The sequence below is a fragment of the Pseudorca crassidens genome, chromosome 11 (genome assembly GCF_039906515.1).
Source record: "Pseudorca crassidens isolate mPseCra1 chromosome 11, mPseCra1.hap1, whole genome shotgun sequence".
NCBI lineage: Eukaryota > Metazoa > Chordata > Mammalia > Artiodactyla > Delphinidae > Pseudorca > Pseudorca crassidens.
In genome coordinates this window covers 77,373,336-77,395,363 of record NC_090306.1, presented here as the reverse complement: position 1 = coordinate 77,395,363, position 22,028 = coordinate 77,373,336, and the positions used below count along the sequence as shown (strand labels likewise).

General features: G+C 36.9%; 1 long non-coding RNA gene across 1 annotated transcript in view; it reads left to right on the top strand.

Moving 5' to 3' along the window:
- Positions 1–22,028, top strand: part of LOC137202981 (uncharacterized) — a 162,218-nt gene that overhangs the window by 133,071 nt on the left and 7,119 nt on the right. The window contains exon 4 of the long non-coding RNA XR_010932825.1: positions 6,921–7,013. This is a non-coding gene — a long non-coding RNA (uncharacterized lncRNA). The remainder of the gene's footprint in view (positions 1–6,920; positions 7,014–22,028) is intronic.

The following is a 22,028-nucleotide window of genomic DNA, read 5'->3' as shown; positions in this document are numbered from 1 at the left end:
AATTTCTTCTAAAGGAACTTGTGATGTGAGCAGAAATGACAACAGGGCTTATATTTATGTTTGTCTCTTTAGATCCTTGCAACATCCAATGAAATAAATGTTACAGCCCAATTTTCTTAAGGTGCAGAAAGTGATCACTCAAAACAGTCAAGTGACTTGTTCAAAGACACATGAGTAGGAAGTTATAGATCTGTAATTAGGTCTATCTCATTTCAGAATCCACGTTTTGTAGGCAACAATGTTATGGGTCCCGGGGCTTTCAGGAATATGACTTTGGGGAGTGGGGACAAATAGTCTGAAATAGAGCTCCCCAATTAGTTATCTATTGCTCTGTAGCTAAATTACCCAAAAAATAGTGGCTTAATGCTGCAAATATTTATTATCTTTCACAGTTTCTGTGAAATATATCACTTTATTCAGTAACATATTTCATGTGTGTAGTGGCTGGCACTAGGTGCTCAATTATTATTAAAATAAATATAAATGAATGAAATAATAAAAGTATATATGAGTATATGCATATATATATATATATATAACTAAATGCATAAAGTATCATGGAAGAGGATAATATTTTAAAATATGGTTATTGCTTGTATGATTCCTGTTAGATGCATTTTTTTTCTACAAATCTGTAAATAACATTTGGGTGTGGTGACATTTGGTGAATTTTGACTTTTTTCCAATCAACCTTACCTGAAAATACCTTGTGCTTTGGTTATCTGTTGCCAAATGACAATTGACCCCTATACTTAGTGCCTTAAAACACCAATTCTTTTGTCTACTTGAGCACAGTTTGGCAATTTGGGCCAGGGTCAGTGGAGTTTGTTTCTGGTCAAGATGATTCCAGCTAGGGCAGCTCATCTGCGGGACACCACTTAAGCATCCACTTCAAAGATGACCTCAGTCACATGGCTTCTTTATGTAGCTAGGTTGTCTTCCTCACAGCATACTGGTTTCAGGGTAGTCAGAGCCTTACATTATGGGGAGTTTTCTCCAGAATGAAATTGCTGAATCTCCCATCCTTCTTAACCTTTAGGCCACCACTTGCATAGCATGACTTTCTCTGCATTCTACTGGTTAAAGCAGGTCACAGGACCAACTCAGGTTTAGGGAGAAGGACTTCACAAGACTGGGAATACAGACAGGCATTGTTTCTTGGGGAAAGAGGCCACATCCAGTAGTTCTATGAGGGCAGAGAACCTGTCTATATTGTCCACCACTACATTTCCTTTCTTTAGACCAGTGCCTGGTTCATACTAGGGACTAAAAATATGTATTGAAATTATTGAGTAAAGGAAAGGATAAATTATATGAGGAATAAGAAAATTTTTGGTTGACTAAAGAAGGGAAGAATTAAACAGAAGGCTGTCATAAGATGATGAAAAATTTCCAATTTTGAAGAGCAAAGCTTGGATGAATTCCGGTGAGAGATTTCTGAGAGACGCTGGATGTCATAGGGAAGACAAGAAGCTGTCAGGAAGTCTGATGCAAGGAAAATACATGGCCCGGTCTAAAGAAAATCAAGCTATTTAAGCAGTTTGAAGTTATAACATTTGACCTTGCAACCATTATTCTTTCACAATACATGGTAAACAGATATAAATGAAGCAAGAATTCTGAAAGAGAAAAACAAAAACACTAACATCTTCAAGGAATGAAGCTCTGCAGAACAAAATAATGCCAAATAATCACTGCATTAAATTGTTCTATTATCAGCTCAATTAAGAAAAAAAAAAGTGCCAAATAATCACTGCTATAGATTGAATGTTTGTGTCACTTCAAAGTTAACGTTAACATTCTAACCCCCAAAGAGATGGTATTAGAAGGTGAGTCCTTTAGGAGGTGATTGATTGGTCATGAGGGTGGAGCCCTCGTGAATAAGATTAGTGCCCTTATGAAAGAGGTCCCACAGAGATCCCTCACCCTTTCCTTCATGTGAGGTTACAAGGAGAAGACAGCTGTCAATGAGAAAGCAGGCTCTCACCAGACACTGAATATTCAGGTGCCATGATCTTGAATTTTCCTGTCTCCAGATTGTGAGAAATAAATATACATAAGCCACCCAGTTTATGGTATTTGTGTTATAGCAGTCCAAATGAACTGAGACAATCACATCCATAATAACTGCTGACTAATTTCCAAGTAAGAGGATGTCACTAGTATAAATTAATAATGTTTAGAAAGAAAGACTCCAATCAGGAAAAAAAAATACCGAGAAGAACTTATCTCTCTTATGTATGTGTTTGTTTCTGTACAATTAAGATTTCACTAAAATAGAGATTATTTATTGGCTAGCTCTTTTAAAAAAGCTTAAAAGTAGAATCATAAAATTTTTTAGAAATTTCTGTTCTCCAGATAAAGATATGTGCCACTTTGTGAAAAATGTACAATCCTTATACCTAGCAGTGTCCTGCTGGAAAAACTCAAATTTCAACCATAATGGGTCACACAATAAATCAATAAAGTATATATTTATAACTTTGAGTTTCTGCTCAAAATTTTGTTACATACTTGGACCTTGGGCAAATGCTCAGAAACCCAAAATTGGCTGTAAACTAGTCACTGTTATGTCTAGTATACCATTATTTAGTTTCATTTGAGAGTTGGGTTTTATTAAAACACAGAAAAAATTTAGAGTATTAAATATGCTCAAAGTACATTTTGTTTGGCAAGAATATTTTCTAACATGGAGAAGGCCTAGATAAATAATAGTCAGCATATTGGAAAATAAAGACAGACAATCAATTTGCCCTTTTGGGTTACTGTTCTGTATAGTATAAGCCTGAACTACTGACTTGAATATATGGTTAATACAGTAGAAGCTTATTCAATCATTTATTTACTAAATATGTATTGAGCTATATTATGTGCCAAGTCTTATTCTATGCCTCAGAATCAATCAGTGAACAAAATAATAATCTCTACTTTCATGGAGTTTACATTCTGATGATGGAGATAAAAAATGAATAATAATGATAAGAATACATTACATTGCATGTGAGAAGGTAAAACGTACTATGGAAATAATAAAGGTAGAGCATGATATAGGGTTTTGGTGTCAAGGTATAAGGGAGGAACAGGGTACAGTGTTAAATAGGGTACCATATTAGCTATCTTAGAGAGATAACTGAGCGGACTCGTACAATGTAAGGGAAGAGTTTTTCATGCAAAGGGAATTACTGGTGCCAAGGCTTTAAGGCGAAACACTACCTGGATTATTTGAGCAACAGCAAAGTATTAACAATAGTGGGAGGGGAGTGAGTGAGGGAGAGAGTATCACAAGATTAATCTAAGTTAGAGCGGTGACCAGGGGAGAGGGGTTGTTTCTGAAGTCTCATAGGCTTTTAAAATTTTTGGCTGATTTTTTAAAATGGAAATGCAGAGCCACTGTACAGTTTTGTAAAGAGAAGTTGTATGTTGTGAATTAGATTTTAACTCCTCACTCAAGATTGCTGTACTGAGAATAACCTGGAATGGGTTAACCCTGCTCTCCCCTAGCATACAGATCTTGAGTCCCTGCCTCACTGCCTTGAATTTTTTCATCAGTCACCTTATGATGCAGCTGCTCACATGAGTTGAACAAGTTCTTCAGAGCACATTGTTTTTATTTGCTCCTTTTTTTCCAATGCCATGTAAATTAGTCATTAATGAAGAGATTTGGGCACTTTAATAATCTAGGCAGAAAAAATGTGATTTGTTTTACTCCAGCATGTGCATTTTTGGTCTTTCTATTGGTAAACCTCAAACATTAGAAATATTAATTAATTGAATGAACTAATTAAACAAATATTTATTATATGTCTACTATGTGTCAGGTACTATTCTATGACTGGGGGATTTAGTAGTAAACCAAATAAATCAGGACCCTATTTTCATGAAGCTCATATCAAACAGTATATGCAACTCACAATGTATATATTGGAGGTTAGCTCCCATACACATAATTTGAATTTCATTTCAAAGAAGTATATGGTGGAAATCATACTTAGGCATATCACTTTCTTTCATAGATGTCATAGCATTAAAGATCACAAGATTATTTTCTGATCCAGTTTTGTGCTTTTGAAAAGGGAGGGTGTCATTGTGTCTATCACATATGTTCCTCCTTTTTCTTGGTAACAGTCTGCTAATTTTATTTTATTTTCCTCTTTTTCTGTGCAGCTCATGTGAATGGGTGTGGGGCGGGGGGCAGGGAAGGGGGGTGGAAATAGCCCAAACCCAGCCTAGGTATGACCCAACTGACTAAGCCAATAGGCACAACCCATGCTGTTGGCCTTCAGGGATGAGCACACGATCCAATTCAGGTCAATGTGACAAGAAGAGATGTTTCGAGGGCTTCTGAGAAAGAAAGAAGCTTTCGTGTTCTCCCAGGAGAACTCCTCAGACCAATGTTCTCTCTGTCTGCTGACAGTAATTGAGTCACTGGTAGCCACTAGCAGACCCTGGCAGCCATCTGTAACCCCAAGAAAGAGCAGCCTTAGGTTGAAACAGCACTGAGAATGGTGGCAAGGAGGCATGGAAACGAAGGGTCTTTTTTGATGTCAAGAACATTTGATCAAACCTCGCCTAAATTCGGACATACCTCTGGTCATCAGTTATGTAGCCCATTAAGTTCCTCTGTTGTTCAAGCCTGATTTTGAGTCAAGTTTTCCGTTACTTCAACCAAAGGATTCCTAAGTGCCCGGTGCTGGTGATAACAATGGGGTAACACAGAGTCTGGGACCTCAAGGGGTTTACATGTTAGTAACAAACAGAAAAGTAACAAATTAGATAGAGTGATGAGTTTTAGGATAAAGGGAAAGAGAATGCTCCATCTAGCAAGAAGAACTCATTCAGCTTGTTGGTGAGCGACAGTGACAGGTTGCCAAGGCAGATTTCTTGGAGATGATCCCTGAATGCTTTTAATAAATAAGTGAGGCAGAGAAAAGGAGAGTCAGTGGAAAGAAACAAGTCCAACACTCTTAATGATAGTACTCATTAACCTTTCTGGTCTGCTATCTCTCTGCTGTGCTCAAATATTTGCAGATATTGTCTCATCTAATTCTTACAACAACTCAATGAAGTAAACTGAGGCTAATAAAAGTTAAATGACAACCCATTTTCAAATAGCTAAGAAGTTGCAGATACGGGAATTGAACCAACACTTTGGCTTTAGGACCCACATCTGAACCCACTGTATATTACTGGCTTCCAGAATTTGCGGACTAAAGCAAGCATTTTCATGTCAAATATTTCTTTATATCTGGAGCATTGGATAAGACCAGCAGCGGAAATAAGTGAAAGTAGAGAGGAAATCAGGAGTTATATTATGAAAGGGTCTCATGCTCCAAAGCTTATATTTTAGGCCTGAAAATTTAATTTCTTATACAGTGGGTTTCTAAATGTTATAATCTTGGATCTCACCAAGACGTAGCTGATCACCAGAAAACATCTGCATCAACCAGAGGCCAAGTACTGAGACTCAGTAAAACCAACATGACTTGTGATTAGCTCAGAAGTGTTGTAGAAATTCCTCAGACTCATCAGTTGTATACCTGACTTACAGTAATATAAATACACATGAAATGTAGTGAACATTATCACAGGTAGCTAAAAGTGTTCTTAAAGGATATTATACAAAAACACATTTTTTTCATGTATATGGAATATTTTAGATATATAGTTTAAATGATGGCAAAGTCTGTAAAACAATACTATTAAACATATATCAAATTTTTTATCTTGTATAAACAAGAATTCCTATTATATGAAGTATAAGCTAACTGATGTTTAGTTATTAAAATATTCATACTCAGGAGCTATTTGGACTGATTTTATTTAGATTGTATTTCTTAAAGTAAAAAAATTTGTTTATAAAAACTAATTCTTTGTTGGTGGGAATACAAAATGATACAACCACTTTGTAAGACAGTTTGGCAGTCTCTTACAAGATAAACATAGTCTTACAATACAGCCAACAATCATGCTCCTAGGTATTTACCCAAATGAGTTAAAATTTTATGTCCACACAAAAACCTGCCCATGAATGTTTATAGCTGCTTTATTCATAATTGCCAAAAATTGGAAGCAACGAAATGTCTTTCAATAGGATAATGGATAAACAAATAATAATACAATTATGCGATAAATATTATTCAGTGATAAAAATAAACTATCAAGCCACAGAAAAACTTGGAGGAACTTTAAATGCATGTTATTAAGAGAAAATAGCCAACCTGAAAAAGCTACACACTGTATGATTCTAACCATGTGATATTATGGAAAAGGCAAAACTATAAGGATAGAAAAAAATCAGTGGTTTCCCAAGTTCAGGAGGAGGGAAACGGAGATGAATAGGTGGAGCACAGGACACTTTTAGGGTTGTTGAAACTATTCTGTATGATACTATAATGGTGGACACATAACATTATGCATTTGTCAAAACTACAACATATAAGGGTGAACCCTGATGCAAACTATGGAATTCAGTTAATGTACTGAATATATTGGTTTATCAATTGTAACAAATGTACCACAGTAATGCAAGATGTTAATAATAGGGGAAACAGTGAGAAGGGAGCAGAGAGTGTACAGGCATTCCTTGTACTTTCTGAACATTTTTTTTCTGAAAAACTAAAACTGCCCTAAAAAATAAAATCTATTAAAATATAAAATAAAACATTTATTTAGAGGCCATTTGGGGGCAACATAGGCTACAGATAATTGAATTCTAAAATTAGAAGCATAAATTTCAATACATTTCAGAATTTAGAGGGAACCTGGAGATTCTCTAGTTTAAGCATGACTTTGTTCATTTTAGAACCTCAGTCTCAGAAAGTTTAATGACTGTCACGATGGCCACAAAGCATGAAAATGAGAGAACCTGAATTTGGACTGATTTTACTTGACTTATAAAGACTTGTTTACTTGACTTACAGCTCATAACATTCTTCACTACACCAACTGAGTGTACTGTGAAAGGGTCAAGGATACAGACCAAAGCATGAGGTCTTTTGAACAGCAGTGAAAATGTAAGTATACATTTCCTATGTGCTTTTTGGGATTTCCAATAATGGTCCATATTTTAAAAACATGCACACACAAACACACTGATATATACAAACACCCTCTATCAGGGACTTTTGATGTGTTTCATATAAAGAAATAAACTCAGAGCAAGGTAGAACCTGCTTATTTTATAGATTTATTGAACGGTATTTGAGTTGTTGGATTGCATTTTTGGGGATGAGAGAAGGAGAAGGAGTAGTTACCGAACAATTCCTAACTCGTGTTAAGTCCCTTTTTTTTTTTTTTTTTTTTTTTTTTTTTTGCGGTACGCGGGCCTCTCACTGTTGTGGCCTCTCTCGTTGTGGAGCACAGGCTCCGGAAGCGCAGGCTCAGCGGCCATGGCTCACGGGCCCAGCTGCTCCGCGGCATGTGGGATCTTCCCGGACCGGGGCACGAACACGTGTGTCCTGCATCGGCAGGCGGACTCTCAACCACTGCGCCACCAGGGAAGCCCAAGTCCCTTCTTTTTTAAAATCTAGCATCTGTGTAGATTTTTGTAATTTGGCAGATTTTTGTAATCTGTATCTGGACATGACAAATTTCATCTGGAAAAATATGTTGTGAAAAATCTTTCAGATGTCACATCACGACTAGGGCCTCTGCTAAATCCAAAAGTGCAGCTGGACCATATTATTACATAGTTATTTTATTTGCATTCCTGACCCCTAAGGAGTAAGTGGATTTCCATCTGGTATATTATATCATTCTTCTTCTATGATGAGGGCAAGCACTTTTTAAAGTTATACTAACATCATAACTGAATTAAACATTATCAATCAATTATACGAAACAATGTTATTCTTTATTAACTTAGCAAGGAACTGCAAAACCAACTATATCTCAAAAAAGAATTAATATTTGAATATGATTATAGCTAAATAACTTTGTACAAAGTTGAGAATTAAAGGTAAAATTAAATATATTTTATTCAATAGGCTTTTAAAATAATATATCTTTAAAGTATCTATTATCTGTCTAGTGTCATGGGACTTCTTCAAAGTCTCAGAGCTAGTCATTATATAACTCTTGACCAAAACCCTAGGCTTTCCCTGAGTTAGAGGATAGCAGAGTTCATGTTGCCAGAAAAAAAGAGAGAGAGAGAAAGAGAAAGAGACAGAGACAGAGAGAGAGAAAAGAAAAAAGAATTTGTTTCTCAAATAAACCATAATTTACATAAAGATTCTCATATCTGTTATGTGATTTCTACCCTAGAGCAGGGCAAATATTCACATCCTAATGTCAAAGATGAAAGCATGGCCACCCACTGAGGTTAAGTGAGCTCTCTGAGCTGGTGGAGTCAGAAATTTACCTCAATCTAGCTACTTTAAAGCAATAGAGAAAAGACATTATGAAAACATGTTTTCCGTTTAATCACACACCAAGCCAGTATCTTATTCCCCTGAAATACTGTTGTGAAACAGTTTAAAAGTACCAACTATTTCACATGAAAGGAGTTCCAAAATTAAATGCACTGATATAAAGGGCAACTATTTAATAAATTTACCTTCTTCTATTCAGAAAAAGATTAAATACTACTTGTGTTCAAAAGTGTGTCTTTGGGGCTTCCCTGGTGGCGCAGTGGTTGGGAGTCCGCCTGCCGATGCAGGGGACACGGGTCCGTGCCCCGGTCCGGGAAGATCCCACATGCCGCGGAGCTGCTGGGCCTGTGAGCCATGGCCACTGGGCCTGCACGTCCGGAGCCTGTGCTCCGCAACGGGAGAGGCCACAACAGTGAGAGGCCCGCATACCGCAAAAAAAAAAAAAAAAAAAAAAAAAGTGTGTCTTTGGGAGAGGAAAATGTGGTGGTGGTCTAGCTCCTCAGAGTTACCGATATTGGAAATGACTCAATAGAATAACACTGCTACGCCTACACTTTGTCTTCACATCAAAGTGCCCTTGGCAATGGTTTTCCATTAGGAGACCAGGATGAGGCAGCTTCCAGTACAGGGAAGTTCTCTGGACTTGTGACCTCAAGACCCTTGCATCTGAAGAAAGAAGTCCATGTGGCTGAGAGAGAGTAACTGGCGTCCAGAGCAGTGGAGCCTCCAAGGAGGCCACAGCTGTATCCTGGATGAGACAGAGCAAGTGTTTGCTTGGCAAACAGGCCCAGATTGTCACAATTCACGCAGGAGAAGATGTGGGACCTCAGGAGGAGACTGTCAAATCTAATGCCATGCTGGCTACACTCTATTTACCATCTCTACCCTGTCCTGTGCCCCAGAGGGCTGACCTCTACGGACCTCATTATGGTGCTTCCTTAGTCTCTGGCTTCCACTGGGTCTGACATATGAGAGTAATTTGTAGGGCAGTGGAGAATTGATTTGCCTCACATCCCTCCCCACCAGCTGTGATTGTGTCAATGGCTGTGTGACTCTGCTTCTGCTGCCACATTTATTCAGGGATCCCAGCCTCCTAAGCCTACAGATTTCCCTGCATTCTGATAATACCAGTCCCTTCCCTCTTTCTTACAGGCTGGTCATTGTTTGCAACTGTTGCTTGTTATGGATAATCAACCATTCTCTCTACTTTCTTTACCGCCTGAACACGCCTCTGTATAAGTCCTTCATTATAAAGTCTTTTCAATTCGATACTTTGAATGTGTTGTTTCTGCTCAAACCCTAACTAACATAAGGTAATAATAATAGCTAATAAGTATTACTACATACCAAATATTATATTTAGAAGTGAAAATGGCCTATAAAATTTCATAATAAATGTCTGAGGCTGATATATGTTATTTACAAATAAATATTAGAAAAGTTGACTAATCTCCCCAAGGTCATGCATTTCAAATGAATGAACCAGGACTCAAGCTCTGATTTTCTGACTTCAGAGTTTAGTGTTTTATTTAATACTTGATCTTACATGTTGCAAATCATCACACCCTCAAGCAAGTATCAAAAGAGCCTTAGAAAATTTTGTAGTTGAGAAAATCAAATGAAATCTGGCTTTCCAAATTGTATTTGCAAAAGGGTAAAACTTCCACATTCTGCTTAACTATTAGAGCATAAGATGATAGAGCAGGTATTCATACTTCCTAAAGCAACAGTGTATATTTTCACAAGTGGAAATTCTGCTTTTAACATTAGCTACGTGGTAGCGCGATGCCTATATAAATCTGCCCAACAACAAAAGTGAATGATACACCATCTGTCACTGTTTTTCCTCAAAAGCACCAATAGCTTTGCAGCCTAATCCCATAGAGACAGACTGATCTCATCCTGCATTTGATGTCCTGAGAAATATCTACTGATCTATAAAACTTATCGCCAGCTGCAACAGAGAAAATCTGTTGTTAGTTGTTTAGTAAGTGTTAGTAGTTGGCTTTTCCATGGAAGCATAATAATACTGGAGAGTATCCTGTCCACAATTTTTTTAAAATCAAGTAAAAATTTGTCTCAACCTTTCCTATAATTATTATAGGGGATGTGATATTCAGACTGTCTCTTAGAGGTATGCCAAGGTTATGTTACTGTCAGAAGATACAAGGATGAATTCATGCTGGGGTCACAAAAGCAAAAATTATGGCTACACAGCTGAATTGGTATTATTTATTATAAGTTCCAGGCAGTTCATCTTCTTTGGTTATGTTATTCTATATCAGGAAAAAAAAGAAATATTAGCTTTGAGAGTTACAGGGAAACAGTTGAATTTCATTCTCCTGTATTGTTCATTTAAAAACATGAATGCTATGCTCAAAACTAAATTTGGACTTACTCATTTTACCTTATATTTTTCTCTAAAAAGTAAAAACTAATTGAATGTATGAATGAAGAGACCAATGAATGAATGAAAAACCAACCATTAGATTGAAAATTATTTGCCCTAGATGTTGAGAGCTGATTAATGTAAAAATTACCTTATACAATATTTACAAATTTCTACTTTACTTGATTCTCCTTCTACTCATAAAGCAGAGGGAGAAAATCTCACAATTATTGAACATCTTTTATGTGTGAGATATAGCTAATGAAATTATTTGAACTTTAAAATATCAATAATTGTAGCATGTAGGCAAAGATGATTAATGGTTAAGAATAAGACCTTTGGTGTCAGATCTGTGTTTGAGTCCAAACTGGTGATATGAGTAAATCCAGAACTACTGTATAGAAGGGATACTGAATTTTTAGGGGGTCACAAATAAAATTCATCTTGTATATAGCAGATAAAGTGATAGGATGAATATGTCAACTTTATTGCCAGTGAAACCTATATTGGAAAACGTGGCTTAGGTTAAAGGCCAAATAGATTTGGGAACGCTCTCTGTTCTTTTTATCCACCCTCAACCCCACTTGAGTCATTAGAATAGACCACTGAAGGAAAATTTGAGGTCTACTGAGGGCAAACCCACCTACCAGTAATTGCTGCCACTCACAGTTCTGGAATAAAAATAGAAGGAAGCCAAATGAATAGAGAAGCACTCCCCAGTGCCTATAAACTGAGAGTCATTTAGTTCCATCTAGTTGAGCACAATGCCAGGCACAGCACAAATGTTCTGATTTTTCTATTCTAACCTAGAGTCTCCAGAAAGGAATGTGGCCCCCCTGGTATCTTCATTTTAGACCAGTGAGACCATTTCAGATTTCTGACCTCCAGAACTGTAAGATAATAAATTTGTGTTGTTTCAAGCCACTCAATTTGTGGTAATTTGTTACAGCAGCAATAGAGCACTAATACAAACCTTTCTTCCCCACAACACACTCTCCCTGTTCCTAACTGGAGAAGGACTGAACCACAGGCTGAGATATAAGGGCTGGGTTAGAAGGTGAGGTGGCATGAATTCCAGTTGTGCAGGAGTGGCAAGAAAGATATCTTGATGTAAATGGGTTATTTGCCACTAATATACTTTGAGAAATACTATATAGGAGATTTTTGTGAAAAGAGTATGGAAGAGTCAACCCTCTCACCTCAGTGACATGACCGCTTTTGGGGACACTGAATAAAATGGCAAAGACAGAGCATTTCTATAACATTTTTTCATGAACACATTGTGCTTCATAGGCAATTTTAAACCACATTGTCATTCTGTGGCTCTGTCAGTAAAAACTGGTTACCAAAATACAGATTACTCCAAAGCAAAAGAACTCCAAAACAATGTATCATGTCCACTTAAATTTACCTTTTAATCTAGCACTAAACCAAAACCTTTGGTGAAAAAAACCTAAAAGTAAGAAGAACTTGTTCTTTTTTGGAAACTAGTAAAAATGGCTATTAATAGTTCAGGTTAGGTTAACCTGAACCTAATAGTTCAGGTTAATTATGTCATTTTTAGGACACAAGTTGACCTTTTGAAGTAGAGCTGCTCATTCCACTGAGTTGAAATTGGACCTTTGATTTGGGTTCTACCTGGAAAGGAACCAACACAACCAGAGGACATAAAGTGCCATGGGCTTCAGGTGGGATAGCATTAGGAAGCTGTACATTATATTAATAAATCTTGGTCTTTTCATAGCAATTTACAGTAATGCACCAGAACTTTACAGAAGTTCATCTGTGCACGATTTTTTTCACTGCTTCTTAAAAACCAGGTTGTGGAAGATGTTTGGCCATGCATTGACCCAGAATTCTGGATCCTGAGATCACATTTTCTTTTGCTCACTCACCCTTCCCTGGCCACCATTGCCTCTCCTTGCTGCCTGGAGGCTAAAATTTGAAAAGAATTTCAAAGGACTTCTGCCCCCTAAGACCACTGCTTCTGCTCTCAGACAAAACGTGGAGTTCTGGAATGGCAATTTAAAGATCTGAGTTCTCTTTCTCCACCAATGTCTCTAGGAGAAGCAACTTCTAAAACACATCTGGAACACACTCTTCTATGAAATGGAAATTCCTTGAAGTGAGTGAATGCATGTGATTAGTGATAAATATTTTCTTACGTATTCATTCACAGACTAACTTGCAAAATTTTGAGTAGTCTTCCAGGAAAAACACATACAGTGTAAATAAAGGTGGTATTAATAAATAAGAGACGTTGTTTGCACAGATTTATAGCTATTTCTGAAGAACTGGAATTTGTATATGGGTGTTCCCCTGACTCCAGGGACATCTCACTCCAGATCAGGCTGATGGGTGTTTTAGGTCTTTTAACATGAATTGCATGCTTTAAAAGCCTTACTTTACAAACTTTGTATGTTAAAAAAAGCAGCTGAGTAATATTTACTGTTATATTCAGGGTTTAAATGTAATTTCAAGTAAAAAATATGCATTAATGTATCCCTACAAATACATAAATTATGTGTCTCCATGATTCATAGTCCCAGAGTCCACACAAACATTATGGGGAAATGAATTTCTTTTAGAGAACAACCAGGTTTGGTCAATAATTACTTACAAAATAAAGCAACAAGAGAAAAAAGAGACAACTGATTGGTAAGAAATATGGAAATCTTGAGTTAACAGTTTAAATAATATATATATTATGCTCAAAACAGTAGTATAAAATATCTTAACCCATCAATTTTTACATTCCCTCAATGAAAACTTGTAAAAATTTCAAAAATAAGAATTTTACATGTGCATAAATAAATATATTCCCTCTCTTTATGTTTTCATACATAAAAATCAAAACTCATCATGGGGTTAAGGTATATAGTAGGACCATTTGGCTCTAAATTTGATATTTACAACTTTTTGAATTTTGACTTTTAATACTATTTCCAAGTAGAGATATAGTCATAGATATGCACTGTTGTAGAAATACACTGATGGAATTTAAAAGAAACCATGATAACATGTCTTTAAAAACACAACTGATTTCAAATCCTCTTTTCATGTATGTTACTTTTTAAAATGTTATCCTATAAAATGAAAGGGATATTGGTCCCTATTAAACAAAACGAGACAGCAAAGGAATATGTTCCAGATGAAGGAACAAGATAAAACCCCGGAACAACTAAGTGAAGTGGAGATAGGCAATCTTAGACTGTTGATTAGTTGGGGAGAAGGTTTTGGCATTTCCTGAGGTAGAAAATACACAGGGAACACTTAAGTCGGTGAATAATGATAAACTCAGTTTTCAACATGCTGAGATTGAGGGGCCTATGGTACATACCAAAGGGAATGTTCAGTAGAAAGAGGAATAAAAAATTACAGAGTACAGGTCAAGTGCCTGGACTCTAGTGTAGGGTTTGCCAAGCCAGGGTGCATGGCTCAAATCCAGCCCACTTCCTAGTTTTGTAAAAAAGGTTTTATTTGCACGCAGTCATGCCTATTCATTTACGTATGTCTATAGCTGATTTTGCTCTACAGTGTCAGAGCTAAATAGTTATAACAGGGATTTATGGCTCACAAACCAAAAATATTTAATACCTGGCCCTTTACCTAGAAAACATTTGTTAACTTCTACTCTAGAGCAGAATTCTATAATAAACACACATCCCTCAACCCAATGTGTGAATGAATTCATTCAATTTGTTTGATCAATTAGAAATTATTATTTATTAAAAACTACCTATGTGCCAGGCATTAGACTAACAAATGATACATGGAAATTCTTCAGTAAAAGTAATAATTCAGGGGCTTCTCTGGTGGCACAGTGGTTAAGAATCCACCTGCCAATGCAGGGGACATGGGTTCGAGCCCTGGTCCAGGAAGATCCTACATGCCGTGGAGCAACTAAGCCCATGCGCCACATCTACTGAGCCCGCGAGCCACAACAACTGAAGCCCGTGCATCTAGAGCTTGTGCTCCGCAACAAGAGAAGCCACCTCAATGAGAAGCCTGCGCACCGCAACAAAGAGTAGCCTCTGCTCGACGCAACTAGAGAAAGCCCACGCACAGCAACAAAGACCCAACACAGCCAAAAGTAAATAAAATAAAATAAATAAATTTTTAAAAAAAGTAATAATTCAGCATTTAAAAAAATATGCAGATATAATTGTGATAAGGAAAAAGAATTAATATTAAAGATATTTTATTTTCCTCTCAAGGTATTACAAAGAAGAGTATCTTACCAACACAAATATGTGAGTTCTGCCAGTTTTGACAGTCTTCAAACAATTTTGTTTAGGTTCATGCAAATTTTCTACCATAATGTTAGGTGATATTGGCTTCTCTGTCATTTCTCCCAGAGTCATTCAACATTAACACACAACTCCAGAAAGAAGAAAATGCTTACAAACTGACATCTATGAAACTCCAAAGGAACTTCCAGCCTAAGCAGACCAATGATGAGGTGGTTTGAAGAGAAGGCCCTTCTCGGCATACCTACAACTCCAGTAATTTAAGTGACCATTCGTTCATTCAGTCATTCATTCATCTACCCATTTACTTAGCACATATTTTTGAGGTACCTATTACTTACCAAGTACTGTTTTGGCCTTGAAGATATAAAAGTGAACAAAATAATGATTCTAGGAGCCAATATAGATATTGACCTAGCTGAGGAAACTATGTCTCATGGAGTTCTGAGGGAATACAATGGTAAAGTTTAACTAATTGTGTGGGAAATTGAACAAATGTATTAACCTCTACTTCTTCACCAAATCCCGTAAAAATGTCAAAAAAAGGTCTTAACATCAAAAAGGACAATGAAAAGAAAAAATAAGATTACAGGGCTTCCCTGGTGGCGCAGAAGTTGAGAGTCTGCCTGCCGATGCAGGGGACACGGGTTCGTGCCCCGGTCCGGGAAGATCCCACAAGCCGCGGAGCGGCTGTGAGCCATGGCTGCTGAGCCTGCGCGTCCGGAGCCTGTGCTCCGCAACGGGAGAGGCCACAACAGTGAGAGGTACGCGTACCGCAAAAAAAAAAAAAAAAAACGATTACAGCAATAGAATTTTAGAAGCTAGAAAGACAAATGTCACTGACCTAAAAGAACTAAGACATTTCCAATTGCAGCAATAATATGTGAAGAGCTTGGAAGTAACTGCTGCTACAATTTATAAACAAAACGAAAACAAAAAACCGAGAAACCACAAATATCAATGACTTTTCTTGAACTCATCAGAAAATGGCGGTTTCAGGGCAAAACACTGTACTGGCTAGACAGTTGAATTCAGAGACTCATAGTTGGAATCTGCTAACTGGAGCAGAAGCCAAGGTAGCCATAAACTGGTAGAAACACTTAAATGATAATTTTGTGGTTTAGCATGAAAATGAGAAACTCTTAGTTTCTGAGGTCTTAGGGGAACCCCAAACTTATGGGTTTTACCTCTAGAAACTCTACCAGGTTTCAACTGAAGACCCGAGGAAGATCCCCTCAGAGCTCCGGAATGGGGAGGAGCTGTATAATCATTGTGTAACACACCCGGAGTACTCTCTGTAACAAAGATCTACTATCCTGGGGAAAGGACTTTACCAGAGACTTATCCCAGCTGATCCTTATCCAGCTCCTCTAAACTTCCTGTTTTACCAAAACAAGGTGGGGATGGGGCGGTGGGAAGGTACACCAGGAGAGAAATAGTTGTGAAGGCCATAGTCCAGACTCATAGGCCCACTAAAAGAATAAGATTTAATCATAAGATTAGAGAATGCTCTCCCTCCCCCTTTCCTTATTGTCACACAATAAGGCTCTAGTGCAGTAACAGTGGACTATAGCTGAAAGAGCTGCAAGGTACAAACCTTTTCTGAGGAAGAGTACTTAGGGAAGCCAAAAGCTAAGTGGGGAGACAAACCAAGGACACTAAAGGAATTTGAAACTTTTGTTACCTAAAGCCAGAGCAAATACAAATACATTCCAATTCCTAAGCAAATTAGCATTAAGTCCTCATACTAAAGGCCTATTTACCTCAGTTCCCATTACCTGATACACATGCCTGGCTTTCAACAAAAAATTACAAAGCATGATGCAAGGTAAGGGAAAAATAGTCTAGAGACAAAGTAAGCATTAGAACCAGACTCAAATGTGACACAGATGTTGAAATTTTCACAGGGGATTTTTAAAAAACTTTGACAAAACATTATGAGCTCTAATGGAAAAAGTAGATAACACTCAAGAACACTTGGGTAAAGTAAGCAGAGAGATGGAGACTCTGAGGAAGAATCCAAAAGAAATGCTAGAAATCCCAAACCCTATAATAGATACTAAGAATGCTGTGATTTGTTTATCAGTAGACTAGATAAATCTGAGGAAGGAGTCAGTGAGCTTGAAGATAGGTCAATATCAACCTCCCAAAATGAAATTCAAAGAGAAAAAAGAATGGGGAAAAAAAAAAAAAACCCAGAACATCCAAAAATTGTGGAATAATGTCAAAAGATATAACATACACATAAAAGGAATACTAGAAGAAGAAAGGAATATTTGAAGTAATAATGGCTGAGAAGCTTCCAAACTTTATGATAGACACCAAACCACAGATGCAGGAAAGTCAGAGAACAGTAAGTAGGATAAATACCAAAAATAAATACCAAAACACTACTTCTGGACACATAGTATTTAGAAACCCTTTCCCTCCAAAATAAAGAGAGTGAGAGAGACAGACAGACAGACAGACAGAAAAAAAAAATTAAAAGAATCCGGGAGGGGAAAAATGCACCTTACCTACAAAGAAACAAAGATACAGTGGACTTCTTGTCAGAAATTATGCAAGAAAGAAGGTAGGATAAATCTTCAAAGTGTTGAAAGAAAAATAAAAAGCACTAGCCAAGAATTCTATATCGAGAAAGATTACTCTCTAAAGTGAAGGAGAAATAAAAACTTTCTAAGACAAACAAAAACTGAAGGAATTAATTACCAGCATACCTGTATGCAAAATATGTTAAAAGATTTCTTTAAGCAGAAGGAAGATGATATAAGCCACAAACTTGAATCTATTTAAAGGAAAGAGAAATGTCAGAGAAAAAAATAAGGATTAAAAAAAATTATTTTTCTTATTCTTTTTTTTTTTTTTTTTTTGCGGCACGCGGGCCCCTCACTGTTGTGGCCTCTCCCGCTGCGGAGCACAGGCTCCGGACGCGCAGGCCCAGCAGCCATGGCTCACGGGCCCAGCCGCTTCGCGGCATGTGGGATCTTCCCGGACTGGGGCACGAACCCACATCTCCCGCATCGTCAGGCGGACTCCCAACCACTGCGCCACCAGGGAAGCCCTATTTTTCTTATTCTTATTTGATATAAACAATAACTTTGTTTAAAGTAATAATAGTAATAATATTCTGTGTGAGCATAGCCTGTGGATAAATAATGAATGGTAGCAATATCACAGGGAGAGGAAGAAGGAATTGGGGATATTCTGTTATAAGGCTCCTGCACTACAAGTGAAGTGATATAGTATCATTTTAATAACAATTAGACTAATTAAAAATGTATATTGGAAAACCTAAGGCGAACACTACATTATTAAAAACTAATTTATGTGCTAAGACGTGAAGTAAAAGGGAATCATATAAGATGTTCATTTAGCAGCCAGACAAGGCAGAAAAGGGAAAAAAAAACCCAAATTCAACAAATAGAACAAAGTTACAAACGTTAGATATTAATCCAACTATATCAAGAATTACTCTAAATGTGAGTAGTCAAAGCACCAATTAAAATTCAAAGATTGTCAGAGTAGATAAAAAAGCAAGACTCAATTTATGTTGTCTGATGGAAACCAACTTTAAAAAAAAAATCTCAGATTGGTTAAAAGGGATAGAGCAATGGACATTATGCTAACAATAATCAAATGAAAACTGAAGTAGTTGTATTAATTTCAAACAAAGCATACTTCAGAACAAGGAAATTTATCATGGATAAATAGGCATTACATAATGATAAAAGAGTCAATTTTAATTTCTCTTAAATGTGTGTCCCTAACAATAGAGTGTCCAAAAAAATGAGGCAAAAACTGAAGGGAGAAACAGACAAATTCACTACTATAGTGGGAGCCTTCAACACTGTTCTTTCAGCAACTGATAGATCATCAGACAGAAAATCAGGATATATTTAACCAAATTTAATCAGTTTGAACTAATTGATATTTATGGACTATTCCAGCCAACAACATCCTTCTCAAGCTCACATAGAGCATTCACCAAGATTGACCACACTCTGGGATATAAAATGTGCCTTTACAAATTTAATAGAATAGAAAACACACCTAGTATGCTCTCAGACCCAAAGGAATTATAATACAAATCAAACAGAAAGATAGCTGGCAAATTCCCAAATATTTGAAGTTAGGCAACACACTTTTAAATAACTTTTAGGTAAAAGAAGACAAATGTTTGAAGAGAATTTTTTGAAAATACTTGAAGTGAATGAAAATGTAAAGACAGCTTATCAAATTTGTGGAATGCAGTAAAAAAGCAGTGGTAGGAAGAAATTTATAGCATTAAGTGCATGTATTACAAAAGAAGAAAGCTCTAAAATCCGTAGCCTCAACTTAGGAGGCTATCTTAGGAAAATAGACAAAATTTTTAAAAACTGTTTTTGAATCTTATGAATAGCCAAATTTTTAAAAAATGACACCATATATCTAATTTGTATATTCTTGTAATTATTTTACTTTAGAGCTGGTTGTAAATATGAGAAATTGTAGTAAAGTAGTATATTATAGACTCAATGTTTACAGCCCCTCGAAATTCATATATTGAAATCTAATCCCCAATGTGATGGTGTTAGGAGGTGGGGCCTCTGAGAGGTGATTAGGTCTTGAGGGTGAAGCCCTCATGATTGGGATTAGAGCTCTTATAAAAGAGGCCCCAGAGAAGATCTCTTGCCCCTTCTGCCATGTAGGTTATAGCAAACACACAACTCTCTATGAACCAGGAAGCACCCTCTCACCAAATACAGGATCTCTGGAACCTTGATGCTGGACATCCCAGCCACCAGAACAGTGAAAAATAAATATCTGTGGTTTATAAGTCTCTTGATATTTCGTTATAGCAGCCTCCACAGACTAAAACACTGTGTCTTCTTCATAGATATTGTATGAAATAACTGTTGAGAACTATTAGCTTTTTATGGACTTCTTTTCAGGGATGGGGTGATGTGGACATAAAATGTCAGTATTGTTCTAGTTGCAGAGGAGGTTTGGGGAAGAATCAGCCATTTCTTTCCTCAACCCTCAAGTGCTAGTGTGTTTGAAACCCCGGGATTAGATTACAATTCATCATACTTTTATAACAAAATGCTATAATATATAAAGTCATGTATAAGTCTGTTAGCTAAATTTGTGATTTTTATATACAGTTGTCCCTTGAACAACACAGGTTTGAATTTGGAGGGTCCGCTTATACATGGATTTTTTTTCAATAAATACATATTACAGAACCACACTCTCTGTGGTTCATTGAATCCACAGATGTAAAAGGACTGTGTGTACAGAGGATCCAAGTATGTGGAGGGTCCAGTAACACCAGCGTTTTTCAAGGGTCAACTGTATTATTAATCTGTTGTAATTTGCTTGCTTATGGACTTGTGTCAAATGTCCAGTTTTTTAGTTTCAATGTTTTAACAATCTTTGAGCAACTATATACCTATTGTGCCAGATGTCAGGAATTAAAAGTGGAAAAGTCTTGGCCCTGACCTTCAACCAACTCATAGTTCAGTGAGATAAACAATTACAAAGGCATTTTCAAAATAATGGAAATTACCGTGAACTTGATTCATATAAAAATTTGGTTTGTGTTTTCCTATACTATAGGATAGGAAGTTCTTGTGGTGGATGTGGGTCATTGCTCAGATCTCCTCTTCAGTATTGAGGCAATTATTTCTCTAGCTGCCAGAAAATTTGTCATCTGACAGTTCACATCATGGTCCCTTGGTGAAGGGAGCTACATTGCACAAGGTTAAGTCCCTTCTCAGAGGCGACTCACACACTGTATCTGGCTGATGTTGGGGTATAGGAGTTCAGCTGTCTTGCTGAATTCGAATCAAGTCTAAAGTCCACTCAGCTTCAGAGCTTTCCACCGGATTCACCAAGGTTGTTAGCTGTGACCTCAACACAGTTCAACTTCTCCTACTGTCTAACCCCTGCTTCCCTCTCCCTTACCAGGGTTGTTTCTGAGAGCTTTTATCAATCAACCTCCTGCAAGAAAACTTTGTCTCAGGATCTACTTTCTGATGAACCTGACCTAAGGCATCTCTGAGTATATGTAAGAGTCTTAACTGTCAAAGAAAATATTGAGGGGCAAGTCTGGAAATAGGATAAGGGAGTAATAAGGGAATCTATTAGGGAAGATCTAATGCTGGATTGATAGGGTGTTAGAAAGTCTGTGAAATTTGGTCTAGATACTGTTGTTCCAGGTAACTTCACCCAGCAAAACATTATGGGTAACCAGCCCAGGATCCATACAGAGTAGATTTAACACAAAGAAAATAAGAGTAGTGTAGCCTTTAGATTGCTGTTATTGGGAATCTCTGTGACACTTGGGAAAGAGGTTTGAATGACCTCACAGACATGGAGAACTAGGGATAAGTTTCTGACCTGACCCCAGCAAAATAAAGGGGCATCATATAGGAAGCCCTCAAATATCTACATGCCTGATATCTGTTATGGATTAATCATTATTAACATTGTCAAATATAAAAGATTGGAATTTGATTTTAAGAGCATTGGGTTAAGGATTATTAAATATTTTCCAAAAAGTAAAACCTCTCTCATTGATAGTAGGCAATACAATTTTAGGGGGTTCATTGGTAAATAGTTTTATTATTATAATTATTTATTTAAACATATAATAGGAAATATAACTACTATATAGAGATATGGTTTTTCAGACTTTATTTAGAATAATAGTCATTAAGTAAATAATTATGAAGTAAAACTAATAATCATTAGGTAAGACAGAGAAGATAAAAAGTTATGATGTTGGTAATCAACTTAACGAATTTTGAAGATCACTGAGTTATGGGGGAAATGACAGTTGTGAGTGAAAGGATGCAGGGTGAAAAAAACTTGGGATACGGAAATGGAAGTAAAGAGGCACATGAGGAAGTTTAGACAGATGAGGTTTTGCAATTCTATGTGTGGGTACCTGGGGATCATTTGTGGTGCTTTGAAGAGCAATTAGGGATGGTGAAGTCTGAACTCGGGAATGTGGCAGGGAAAGCTGGAAGGACTATC